The following is a 12,770-nucleotide window of genomic DNA, read 5'->3' as shown; positions in this document are numbered from 1 at the left end:
TCTGGAACCCAATCTGGGCTAGTTTGGGGTACAACATGAAAATTTCCTTCTTATCCATAAAAAAAATTATGATTTGAGGACATAATGATCCTTTCCAGATACACATTGTCTTCAGAATATGAAAATGTATCATTAGGAAGATAGAAAAGCAATTGTAAAAGTCCTGAAAACAATAAAACTCAGTTAAGCCTTTGATTTCTAACTCAGGCTTAGCCTGCACTTCGAAGAGGAAGGGCTATCAAACAGGTATGCAGGCACACCACTCGTGTCTTCGTGTGACTCATGGAGATTCTGGAAAGCAAACAGACCACAAAACTATGACCAAGTGCTTACCAAAGTCAACCAAACTTTAGATGTCCCCAAATTTGTCTGTGGCAGATCAGTTTCTACCCCTTCCAGAATCTGGTGACCAAAAACATATGACCTATTTCAAGACTCGGGCCAGCAAGGTCCTGTTTCAGTTCTTAAAAGAAGTCCCAGGAGTTTTCAGTCCTATTCCGCCCTTCTACACACCTTGCACTTACCCACCATTAGGAAAACATTTGTCACACTGCAGTTGGGTTTCTGGGTGTCTGTCTTCCCCAGAGACTGAACATACGGACATGTCTCCTTTGTGTTTCTCTCCCCAGTGCCTCTTGTACCACTCGCCACGCCTACTACATATTCAACCCCTGTGATCCAAGGCAGCCTGACACCAAAGTGTGTCCTAGTCTTGTACTTACACCCACTGCATCCCGAAGAACTGAAGACAAAAATACCTGGAATACGTGGTCAAATGAGCATTCACATCCCATGCCATTCTCTCCACCCCTAATACCCTTTCCTTTCATTTTTGACACTTCTCAGGTCTCCTCCAGAAGACATTTCCTTATTGATTCCCACTCACTTCTGACTATGTCTTGCCACTGTGCCTCTCTTAGCAATTAGTACTCAATGTGTGTTAGAGGAATTACCATCTCTTTCACTCTGCAGCAGTGTGCTGCCCTGAGGAGGCTCTCTCTGGGCTCTGCCCTTTGGCTCTCCTTCTCCTTCATCTACTCAGAAAACTCCCCACTTCCTAAGCCTCCCTCTTCCTGACCTCCTTTCCCACAGAGGAAGCATCTCTGAGGTGGACAGAGCAGGGCCCAGGTCAGAGATTCTCACCCGACTATTCATCACAATCATCTAGAGGTTGGAAAATAACAGATGGGGGCTCCCTGCTCCTCCCCATTCAACGGACAGCAGCATCGTCTTGTGCTGTGCCAGCTGCATCCCCAAGACATGATGGTGAAGGTCAGAGTAAATGGATTTGGCCATATTGGGCACCTGGTCACCAGGGCTGCTTTTAACTCTGGAAAAGTGGATATTGTCACCACCAATGACCCCTTCTCATTGACTTCAAATACATGGTCTACATGTTCCAAGTATGATTCCACCCATGACAAAGTCAATGGCACAGTCAAGGCTGAGAATAGGAAACTTGTCATCAAGAGAAAGCCCATCTCTGGGGCACCTGGGAGGTGCAGTCGGTTAAGCCCCTGCCTTCAGCTGAGGTCATGATCCCAGGGTCCAAGGATCGAGCCCCACATTGGGCTCCCTGCTCAGCAAGGAGCCACTTCTCCTTCTCCCACTTACCCTGCTTGTGCTCTCTCTCTCTCTTTCTCTCAAATAAATAAAATCTTAAAAAAAAAAAAAAAAAGGAAAGAAAGAAAAGAAAGCCCATTTCCATCTTCTAAGAGAAAGTTCCCGCCAACGTCATGGGGTGATGCTGGTGCTGAGTACCTTGTGGAGTCCACTGGGGTCTTCACCACCATGAAGAAGGCTGGGACTCATTTCAAGGGTAGACCTAAGAGGGTCATCAACTCTGCCCATCCTGCCCCCATATTTGTGATGGGTGTGAACCATGAGAAATATGACAACTTTCTCAAGATTGTCAGCAATGCCCCCTATACCACCAAATGCTTGACCCCTCTGGCAGGGGACATCCATAACAACTTTGGCATAGTGGAGGGACTCATGACCACAGTCCATGCCATCACTGCCACCCTGAAGACTGTCGATGGCCCCTCTGGGAAGCTGTGGTGTGGTGGCCAAGGGACCACCCAGAACATCATCCCTGCTTCTACTGGTGCTGCCAGGGCTGTAGGCAAGGTCATCTTTGTACTGAACAGGAAGCTCACTGGCATGGCCTTTCACGTCCCCACCCCCAACATGTCAGTCGTGGATCTGACCTGCCACCTGGAGAAAGCTGCCAAATACGATGACATCAAGAAGGTGGTGAGGCAGGCATCGAAGTGTCCCCTCCAGGGCATCCCGGGCAACACTGAGGATCAGCTTGTCTCCTGTAACTTCAACGGTGACACCCTCTCTTCCACCTTCGATGCTGGGGCTGCGTTGCCCTCAATGACCATTTTTGTCAAGCTCATTTCCTAGCACAACAATGAATTTGGTTACAGCGACTGAGTGGTAGATTTTGTGGTTGATGTGGCCTCCAAAGAGTAAGAGCCCCCTGGACCACCAGCCCCAGCAAGAGCAAGAGGAAGAGAGGGGCCTTCGGCTGCTAGCGAGTCCTTGCCCCAACTTCTCCCCCAACACACTGAGAATCTCCTGACCTCTACACGGTTTCCATTCCAGACCCCCTGAAGAAGGGGAGGAGTTTGGGGAGACCTGCCTTGTCATGTACTATCCATAAAGGACACTGTACCCAGCCAAAAAAAAAAAAGGAAAAATAACAGATGGGTATGTGTGATCATTGCTTTCTGGAAGAAAACAGATCACAAGTCACTGTTGGAAGTGTTCACCTTTGAAAGGAAGGACTGAGGGCTGGATAGAAGGGGTACAGACTTTCTTTCTGTACTGTGAATTTTTACTTTGGGCATGCATGTCATTTAATTTTCTAAAAACATGGAAAAAACAGATGCTCAAGGTCTGCTCCCAGATATGATTATTTAGAATATCCAGGAAGGGGCCTCAGCAGCTGTATTTTATTTAAAGCTTTGGGTGATTTTGATGCAAAGGCAGAGTTGGGGCCCATGGAGGAGAAAAAGGGTATATTCGAGTTGTGTAGGTATGAATGCACATACCTACATGTGATTGTGTGTGGGAGGGTGGGGGTTGGGAGCAGGATTCCACAACTTAAAAAAAAAAAAATTTCCCCTCTCCAATATTCCTTGCATAGAAGTTCCTTAGCCTTCTCCCCAGAAGCCAGATCAGACAGTGGGCTCAGTCTCTGGCGCCTAGGGAAAGGTCAGAATGAAGCTTGTTCCCCATTGGAGGGTGAGTAGTGAAGGGTGACAAGTACGGACTCGGGAGCCAGGCAGCCCAGGTTCTGGTCCTGGCCCTAACTGTGCTTCCAGACACTTTTCTCTGCCTTCGTGTCCTCATTAGGGTGGTGTGAAGATGGTGTGTGCTGCTATGTCCAGAGTACTTAGAGTCAGGCCCGGTAGAGGAAAAGCACAGTGTAATCCCCGGCTATCAGCACGGGAAAGCAGGGGAGCCCCTCATTACCAGGAAAGCTGAAGCAGATCATCCCCCTCTTCCTCTGTGCCCCTGCAGAGCCACATTGCTGTCCCGGTACCATCACACCATGATGCCATGATCTGTGTGCATGCCTGTCTGCATGACTGGGGTGTTAGTGCCCTATGAGAGACGCAACTTCCTGTGGGATTTGTGTCATCCCTTGCACAGATAGCAGTGGCCTCTGAGAAACTGTAAAGCGTGCCAAGGAAGGAGTCACTTAGTCACAAAGCTGGAGCATCTCTTTCTTCCAGGAAGCCATCCTTGACCTAGCCACATTTAACTATCTTCTCCTCTTCCTCTGTGGACTCACCTCCTGGTAGCTGGTCAACAGTCCACCACCTGAGGCTGAAATTCCATCTCTCCCAGCAGGCGAGGGCTCCTGGAGCATGAGCCTTTTCTTCTCCCGTGTTACATACACACGTCCAGATCTCCGTGCATTTCTTGGCACACAACAGGAGAGCAATAAATGTCTGTTGAGTCAGATTGCTGCTCTCCTCTGACCCTGCTGACATTCTCCGCTACGCCTACCGGAGGCAAACAAGGTGTGAACCGGCTGTAGCGTCTCTGTATCAATGCGGGTGCGGTGGGGTGGAGGCAGAAGTGGGTTTATCTCTAAGAGAAGCATTTTTTTTTTTTTTTTTTTTTTTTTTTAGTAAACAGTCTGCACATACTTGAAAAAGAGGAACGGGGCGTGCCCTGGTTCCAAAATCCTAGATAATTTTACTTCATCGGCAGCACGGCCCTTTGTTCTTTCTTAAAACTGCATAGGAATAACCTTGCCACGCTATTGCTACTATTAATAATGTGTAGACCTTATCACATTACAAATTGTATTATGAAAATTGAGTGCCAACACCAGGGAAAACTGATAGGACAGAGCTACCTCATTCTCTGATAAGGGAGCGGACTTCCTTCGGACCTGCGCTGGCTCCCTTCTGGGCCTGCGAACAAACGGCAGCCTCCTCAGCCCCCACCCCCTGGGCCTGCGCGCCCCAGTCAAAGGGATCCGTGAGGCCCTTCTGCAAGGTGCCACCAGGCCTCCTAAATAGAACTGGCGACGAGCTGCGGCTCCGTGGCCAGCAGTTTGCCTTCAAAACAACCAGCAGGCCTTTCAAAATGACAGGAACCCAGTCCAATCCACACAGTTCTCAGTTTTTATAAGGACAGCTTCCCATAGTTTCCACCTCAGGCTTCCAAACCACCCTTGTAAACAGGGCGTCGTCCTCACTTTGTGTCTTACCCTCCCTGCTGTGTGAACTAGGAATTCTTCTCATCTCACTAGCTCCGCCCCTCTCCTCCCCCCCCGCCCCGGGGGGGGGGGGTGGCTGCCCAGGGGCTCCCCAGGAGGATCTTAACTCCGTCTTCTGATGGTGGCGCTCTGTGAGGAGGCTACACGCAGCCCTGCGTCAGTGGGAAGAAGGTTTCCATCCACAGTTCATTAAACCCAGTTCGGCAGGGCACGTCCTCCATTAGGAGCTAGAGCAGCATGTCAAGCATTCTGCAAGACGACCCTGAGGGGAATACCTGCGCAGGGCTTTCTTTTGCCTACGAAAACCAAATGAGGTCTGAACCCAATGAGGGTCTGGTTTAACTTCCTCAAATCACCCCCTTATTCTTCCTGGGAAAGACCCGCCCAGCGACCCAGACGGATTCTCCGGATTTCAAATGCAAATTGCACACACTCGCACGCACACACAGGCACACACACGCTGTGAGAGAGTTTTTATGGGGTAAATGGTGGCGTCGTGAACGTCCAAGTTCAGCACCACTTTTTAACTTTCCATCACCAGGCCTTATCTTTCCAGAAAAGAGATGAAAAGGTCTGAGGGAGGGAGGTGATCATAGAGATGGGAATGGCTTTTATTAAAAGAGTGTTTTCCCAGACCTTAACTAAACCTCATCCACTTTCGTCAGTCAGGGCCGACAGTTGAGAGCAATATTAGAGGAGGTAATTGCATGTATCAGTCAACAGCTTTTGTCCCATGGCCGCTGAGAATTACAGTAAAACGGGGCACAGGAAAACAGCATACTGGATTAAAGGCAAAAAAGATCTTTCTCCAGTTTCTCTCTACTCACCAGCTGTTATGTTCCACTGCAGAAACAGAAGCAGCAATAATATCTGGGGGAAATCTAGCCTACCACAGTCTGGAGCTTTTTTTTTTTCCTCCTTCTGTTTTTCCTCTGCCTTAAAAGTGATTAAGCTTCGACTTTAAAGAGAAACTTTTTCAAAAAGCATTCTATCTCACCATAGCAACTAAGCTATTGACCGTATATGAATTTTTCTCCCATTCAAGTATATGGACACATATAAACCGGAACCTTCTACCGTTGCTCAGACTGACTATAAAACAGCGACCTCAGAGCTGTTTGATATCACTTGGTAACACGTCCCCCCCCCCCCCCGTAGTTGTTGCTTAAATAAACAGTTGGCAAGACACAGATACATTTTACGTACATTTGATTGTAAATCACATCAAGTCAAATCACACCATGCTGAAGAGTTAGCAGAGGGGTCTGAAATTCACCCCCGCTAAGTGGGAGTTGGAAGAAGAGAGAGAGGAGAGAGAAATGCCTATCCTTGTGCACCAAGCACAAATCCGCACAAGAGAAGTGTGATCGTCACCAGGTCCCCGGTGCTCTGGACACCACACCCTGGCTCCCTTACCCCCATGCTAAAGGAACTCCCTTTCTCTCAGCCATGAGAAAATAACGAAGTCTGTCCAAAAGCTGCCAGAGACTTTGGACACAAAAGAGGAGCATTCTTAGGGTCAAGCCGAGGGTACCTGAAAGGGAGAACCAGCTGAGCTGGGAAGGACAGAGACCAACTCCAGCAGGATAGCAGAGACCAAAGAATCGTGGCTCCAGGTCATGTCTAAGTGCTTCAGGGAAACCAGGCGCCCAGCTGAGTTTGGCCAGCTCCACTGTGACTCTGACAGAGGCCTGTCGGGACATGGATGCAGTGGACCACAATAAAGCTGTTGTTATTAATGAATTTGATTCTTAAATACTTGAAATTCTATAGCCAAGATCAACTTCATGATGCAGTAGTTAACAGGTTTTGTTTTGTTTTGTTTTTTACAGATCAAAAGCTGAGGTTTAGAGAGGTAAGGCAACTCACCAAGACATAGCCAATGAGTAATACAGGCAGGATTCAAACTCAGCTCTGTCTTTCCTAAAGCCTTGCTCGTGCCACTACAACTTCATCCTGGGGTGGTGCATGTCTAGCAGTACTTGAGTATGGACTCCAGGGATGTAGGGAGCTATAAGATAAACCTGTAGCATCTTCCTGGGACATCAAATTTATTCAAATATCAGTGAGTATCAAATGGAACAGGACGAGTAGGGTGGTGTGGGATTAAGTAATTGCATTAATCAATATTTTATAACACAGTTTTTCAAATTAAATTCAATGGGTGTATTAGAGAGCAGGATGCAATATTCCTGTTTTTTAAAAAGATTGAATAGGTAATGAATTAATATGATTCAAATTCAAACACTATAAATAGTATGAAGTGGAAAGTTTCTCTCTCACTTATCCCCGAGCCCCAATTCCCAATTCCCTTCTCAATAGGCAAATTATTACCTATTTTATGCATATGCATATACACATATGACAGGGGAAGTACATATATAGTCTTTGTTTTCTTCTTTAAGAGAATAGTAGCCCACTAGACATGCTTTTCTGCACATTACTCTTTTTCATTAAACAAGAAATCTTGAAGGTCGTATCTATAAACAAAGTACTCCCTCATTCTTGTCGACAGCTGTTAGTACTTCATTAAATTGATGCATCATTATTTATTTAACCAGTCCTATTAGTGGACTTTCAGAATGTCCTGAAAACTTTGCTACTACAAACAATGCCTCAATTAATAATCTTTTACATGGATCACTTCACACATTTGAGAATATGTATGTGGGATGCATTGCCACAAGTAGGACTGCTAGGTCAAAGGCATTTGCATTTACATTTTGACAGATATTAACAAATTTCTTTCTATGGAAGTTTTACCAGTTGGCAGAAAGCCATTTCTTAGAATTATCAAACTCTTTTACGTTTGCCAACCTGACAGATGAAAAATGAAATCTCACTGTCATCATAATTTACATTTTTCTTCTTCTGGGTTGGGCCGAGCAGCTTTTCAGGTCCTTAAGAGCCATTTCTCTTTCATTTTCTGAAAACTGTCCATATCCTTTGCCACTTTTTATGGGGTTTGGGACTTTTTTAATTGGCTTGCAGCGTTCTTTAGAAGGTGCAGAAGCTAGCCCTTTGTCTGCGACTTGGGTTGTACAGTTTCTCCGGGCCCACCAGTCTGCCTCCTCTTGTCAGTTTCCACTGAGAAACCCAGCCCCGCCATGGGCAGCATGGCGCCAGCAGCCTGACCGGTCCCACGTGGATCCATGTTGACTCATCCGCACCTGGACTCTTCCTGAAACCTACTCGCTGCCTGGCCAAGCTTCCTTCCACATCTTGGGTTCTTTCCCCAGGGCCTGCTCCTGTCCAACAGACATCCAAGTCACCCTGATCTAGCTATTCCATCTCCAGCCTCCCCTGAAGAGGTGAGGAGGTAAGAGAGAGGCGAGAACTGGTGCATTTTCTCAACACCAAATCCCCACCCAGTATTTATACACACCACTGTTTCTCCTCCACTAAGCATGCTCAATATCACATAGAGCAGCTCGATGATAATAATCACTATCATGTATTGAACATTTACTGTGTGCCAAGCACCAATCAAAGCACTTTACATATAATAACTCATTTCATCTTCAGAATGTCTCAGGAAGGTATTATTATCATCAACCCATTCTACAGATGACAACACAAGTGACAGAAATATTCAATAATTTGCTAAGGATCCTAATGCCAATATGAAGCCAGGACAGAGAGTCAGGCACTCTGGACTATATATCCATCCAACCTAACCCAGCAGGTATTCTGGCCACCACTCAGGTTACATGTATCACATGCATGTACATACACCTACACACACTGCAGTGCAAGAAAATTTCGCTAATATTTTATGAGATTAAGGAATACTTTATCCTAGTACCAACATGATATGAGGTCTTGTGGGGCTTATATAAGCCATGATATTGCAAGTTAAAGATGTATGAGGCCTTAGCTTGCTTAGTTGTTGTTTTTTTTAAGATTTTATTTATTTGACAGAGAGATAGCGAGAGAGGGAACACAAGCAGGGGGAGTGGGAGAGGGAGAAGCAGGCTTCCCGCTGGGCAGGGAGCCCGATGCGGGGCTCGATCCCAGGACCCCAGGACCATGACCCGAGCCGAAGGCAGCCGCTTAACGACTGAACCACCCAGGTGCTCCATTAGCTTGCCTAGTTTTAACTGAAAGCTAAGTAAGTTGTACATAAGTCTGAGGAACTATCCATCAACTTTCAAATAATCAAGGAAATAATATCTAGGAAAACATGGCTTAAGAACTGTGACATGGGCTGATCCCATGGGCCTACTTGGAAGTGATGCTCTGTTATTGAAACTTACACAGCTCTCATATCCAGAGCAGAAATGCATCCCAACCCTCAGCACATGCATATGGCAAATCTTACTACAATAAGTGACCTAGGGACTCCTATTTGTGCTTTGTATCTTCAAGGCCTAGGTCTATAAAAACAAACTCCCCCAATTCAAACCCACATTTCAAAGCCAAATATTCTGGGACAGACAGGATGGCCCCCAGAGTGACTCATTCAGCTATGTTTCTGTCATGCCATATGAGGCCAGCTCATGTCTGCCCTCTGTCTTTTCTCATTCCCTAGATGACCACAAAGGGGCAAAAAAATCAATCTGTGTCCCACTGAAGGTGGCCAAAGCCACACAAATGTATGAAGCCAGAGCGTGGGATCATCACAGCAAAACTGCTCACGGGACTAATAATTCATAATAGAGTTCAAATGACTGTTGAGGCTTAATTGGTTAGTGTTTTGATAAGAGACAAAATCTTTAGCAAACGAATGACTACAAATGTAGAATTTGGAAAAATCAAGTGAAATCAGTAGGATAAGTGTCTGGGTGGGAGATACCCCCTTGGCATTTCCCAAATCACACTAAACAATATCTACCATTTCTTTCATTAACTCACAATTTCACACACACACACACCGTACACACACCCGCAATATCATGTATACATCAGATTATTCATTACAGTATTATTTATAATATCACAAGATTAAAAACCTAAATATCAATTTGGGACTGTTCAAATAAATTATGGCATATACATAAAATGGAATACCATGAAGCTATAAAAAAGACCAAGGAAATTCATTATATACTATGTAAAAAGAGCTTCAAGATACAGTATTGAGTGGAAAATGCAGAACAATGCATGTACTACACCACCATTTTTCCATAAAAGATACTGAGAGCCGCGGGAGGGAAAACACGTATGTGTTTGTTAGTGCATGCATAAAGCAATTCTGGCGGGAGACACAAGAAAACAATAGTATTTGGTTGCCAGTGGGAAGGGGAAGTGGGTGGCTGGGAAAAGCAGGCCTCACTATATTCTCTTTTGTTCCTTTTGAATAACGTAAATCTATTACCTATTCAAAACTGTCCCTGTCCTTGAATAGCTCACAGCGCAAACAGATAAACACATGGACAACGGGGAAGAGCTCGTTTAAAATATCTAATAGGCTATAACATGAAGGTAGGAAAGGAGTTAAACAAATACTTGGTCCTGAGCCAGAGAAAATACAGTTGGAAAAGATTGTATTCCTCCTATTTCAGCCACCGTTTCTATTGAACATTTCTGGACTATTCTCCAGGCCCACATCCTACAGGCATAGTTAGTTCATGACCGAACACCCAGGGGGCTCCGTCCTGGGTCCCCTCAACTTTGCAGATGTAGAAACTGAAGTACAGCAGGGTGAAAGGGGCTCACTTCAAGCCATGTGGGTGGTTGGCAGTCCTAAGGGAACCTGCCATGGCGTCCCTTCTGGCAGACGCTGACGCTACCACAAAGCCAATGGCTTTGGCAGCACTCAGGACCAGCCGAGACACAATTTGATCTGTGGAGATTCCACCCACCGGTCCTCTTTGGAGACACTGAATAACCTGTGTGCCCACCAGCCAGTTAGATGCTGCCTCCTCTCTCCTCAGCTGTGGCAAGTGAGCAAACTTGTCCAAGGAAGACAGAAGTCATCCTCTCCCAAGGAGTGCTCATCAGTCCCCGAGCTCACTTGGTCCCGGCCACCTCGTGAGACCGGCACCCAGATCTTGGAACTTGTAGTTTGGTTTTCATGAAGAAGAGAATGTGATCCTCTGTGCAGTTAACGAACTGAAATCTCAACATTAAGTTACTAATCTTGCCTTAAATGAGACAAAATAATGGTCCATCAGCCTGTCATCCCCACACTTCAGCCTCTAATGTCTGGATAGCAATAGAGTGATCTGTTGTCATTTGCAAATCCGCACGCACCCTGGCATGCAGCGGTGAGCATGGTTCGGCACCTTGTGGCTTCAGGAATAGACTAGGGCTTAGCCTGAGGCAGCTGGAGTCCTTAGGGATTTCAGAGCCCCAACTTACTAACATGTCTTTCGTTTTTCCACAGTACTGCTCTTCCTGTCCAGGACCTTTCGTTGCTCCCCAAACTCCACACAGTTAACCGTTGATCTCCCCTCTGCCCTCCTCATCAGCCTCTTTATTCTTCCTGCTCCTTCTTCTGAGCTTCCCAGCAGCAGCCCCATCCTAAAAATAGCTCCCCCCACTCCGCCTTCATCCTGCCTGCTCTTTCATCTGGGGTGCTCTTCCTTTTTTCCTTTCATTTCTAGGTGTCTTTAGAATATGAAGGGGAAATCTCACTTCGGCAAATTTCATAATAAAACAGTCATAATGTATATCACAAAAGTGGTGAATATTTATTGAGCATTTACTTTTTACCAAGAATTGAGCTATACACACACACACACACACACACACACACACACACACACACACACCCAGCAAGCATGATCTCGGAATAAAAATATCTTCTGTTTGGCAAACTATTTTTGTCTCAAAACATGAATGGTCCCTGGAAACAGACTATGATTGGTTTCACCACTCTCTATGATGACAATAGTCGATTGTGTTACCATAGGACTGCTTTCAAGTAGCCCTGAATTGTGTGACAGCCACACTCTAGAACAAACCATCTGGCTGTATGATGTTTGCACTGCAGCCAGAAATGGGAGGATGGATGACCACCCCTCCCACCCCGGGGGAGCCATGAGACAGAGCTATCTCAGTCTTATTCTTGTGCTACCCAGACTCAGATTTCAACATCTTTTGCCAGAACCACATCACTCTTGCTTGAAATGCTACCTCAGTCTGCAGCGATACAACATGACAACCAATGGCCTCAGTCTTAAGAGTTTGAAAGAGAAATGATTGTGAAGATGAGCTTTGAAAATCTTTTGCTTCTACCTACAAAGTTCTTACCAAATATAACTGCCTGGGTTGGGGACTTTGATAATATCTTCTTCCTAAGGAAATTCCACCAGAACTAAAGATCTAAATAACTCATGGAGCTTGTGATACTATATGTTCTATGCACCTCATTGTCCACTTATTTAAATGACTCAGTTGCTATTTATCTTATTCATTCTATTAAGATAGTATCTGAACCTGTCCTCCCCTCCTCAATTCCTCCCCCGCCCCATTGGTCTGCCTTCCACATGCTGCCATAGTGGTATTTCCAATAAAAATATCCCAAGACCAATAGGTGTTCAAGAAATGTGTTTTTAACAAATAAAGGAATTAATTAGTGGTCAAGAAAAGCTAATTAAAACAGGAAGCTTATTGTTACCCATCAATCTACATTTTTTGGTTTTGTGTATTAATGATTCTTCCCAGGGCCGGCAAGAATGTGGTAAATTGAGCATCCTTATATTCTTGACGAGAGAACTTGACAACACAGTTTTTCAAAAAGTCTTCATACCCTTTCATTCCTAATAATTCATTCTTAATTTACCTTAAGAAAATAGCCTAAATGTTGGACAGAGAAAAGAGCTTTCTGTAGACAATGTCTCCCGAATTGGAAAATACATGGAGTCCAGCAATACTGAAATGTGCAGTCACGGTGGCACAGCCACTCAATGAAGTAGTTTGTAGTTATCAAAAGTGATTATTTGGGCGCCAGGGTGGCTCAGTCGTTGAGTGTCTGCCTTCGGCTCAGGTCGTAGTCCCAAGGGTCCTGGGATCGAGCCCCCCATGGGGCTCCCTGCTCTGCGGGGAGCCTGCTTCTCCCACTCCCACTCCCCCTGCT

General features: G+C 45.6%; 2 long non-coding RNA genes and 1 pseudogene across 4 annotated transcripts in view; 1 reads left to right on the top strand and 2 right to left on the bottom strand.

Annotated features, from left to right (window-relative positions):
- The window catches only part of LOC118357320, a 62,459-nt gene that overhangs the window by 11,297 nt on the left and 38,392 nt on the right, over positions 1-12,770 (bottom strand). The window lies entirely within an intron of this gene.
- On the bottom strand, positions 164-4,009 carry LOC118357321. Its single transcript, XR_004820276.1, has 3 exons — positions 3,809-4,009; positions 2,211-2,408; positions 164-291 (listed from the first exon to the last, which is right to left on the bottom strand). It is a non-coding gene; the product is annotated as an uncharacterized LOC118357321 (long non-coding RNA).
- On the top strand, positions 1,264-2,481 carry LOC113915934 (annotated as a pseudogene).

Source organism: Zalophus californianus, chromosome 1 (genome assembly GCF_009762305.2).
Source record: "Zalophus californianus isolate mZalCal1 chromosome 1, mZalCal1.pri.v2, whole genome shotgun sequence".
Classification (NCBI taxonomy): domain Eukaryota; kingdom Metazoa; phylum Chordata; class Mammalia; order Carnivora; family Otariidae; genus Zalophus; species Zalophus californianus.
Note: the sequence above shows the minus strand (reverse complement) of the source record. Positions and strands in the feature narration are given on the sequence as shown.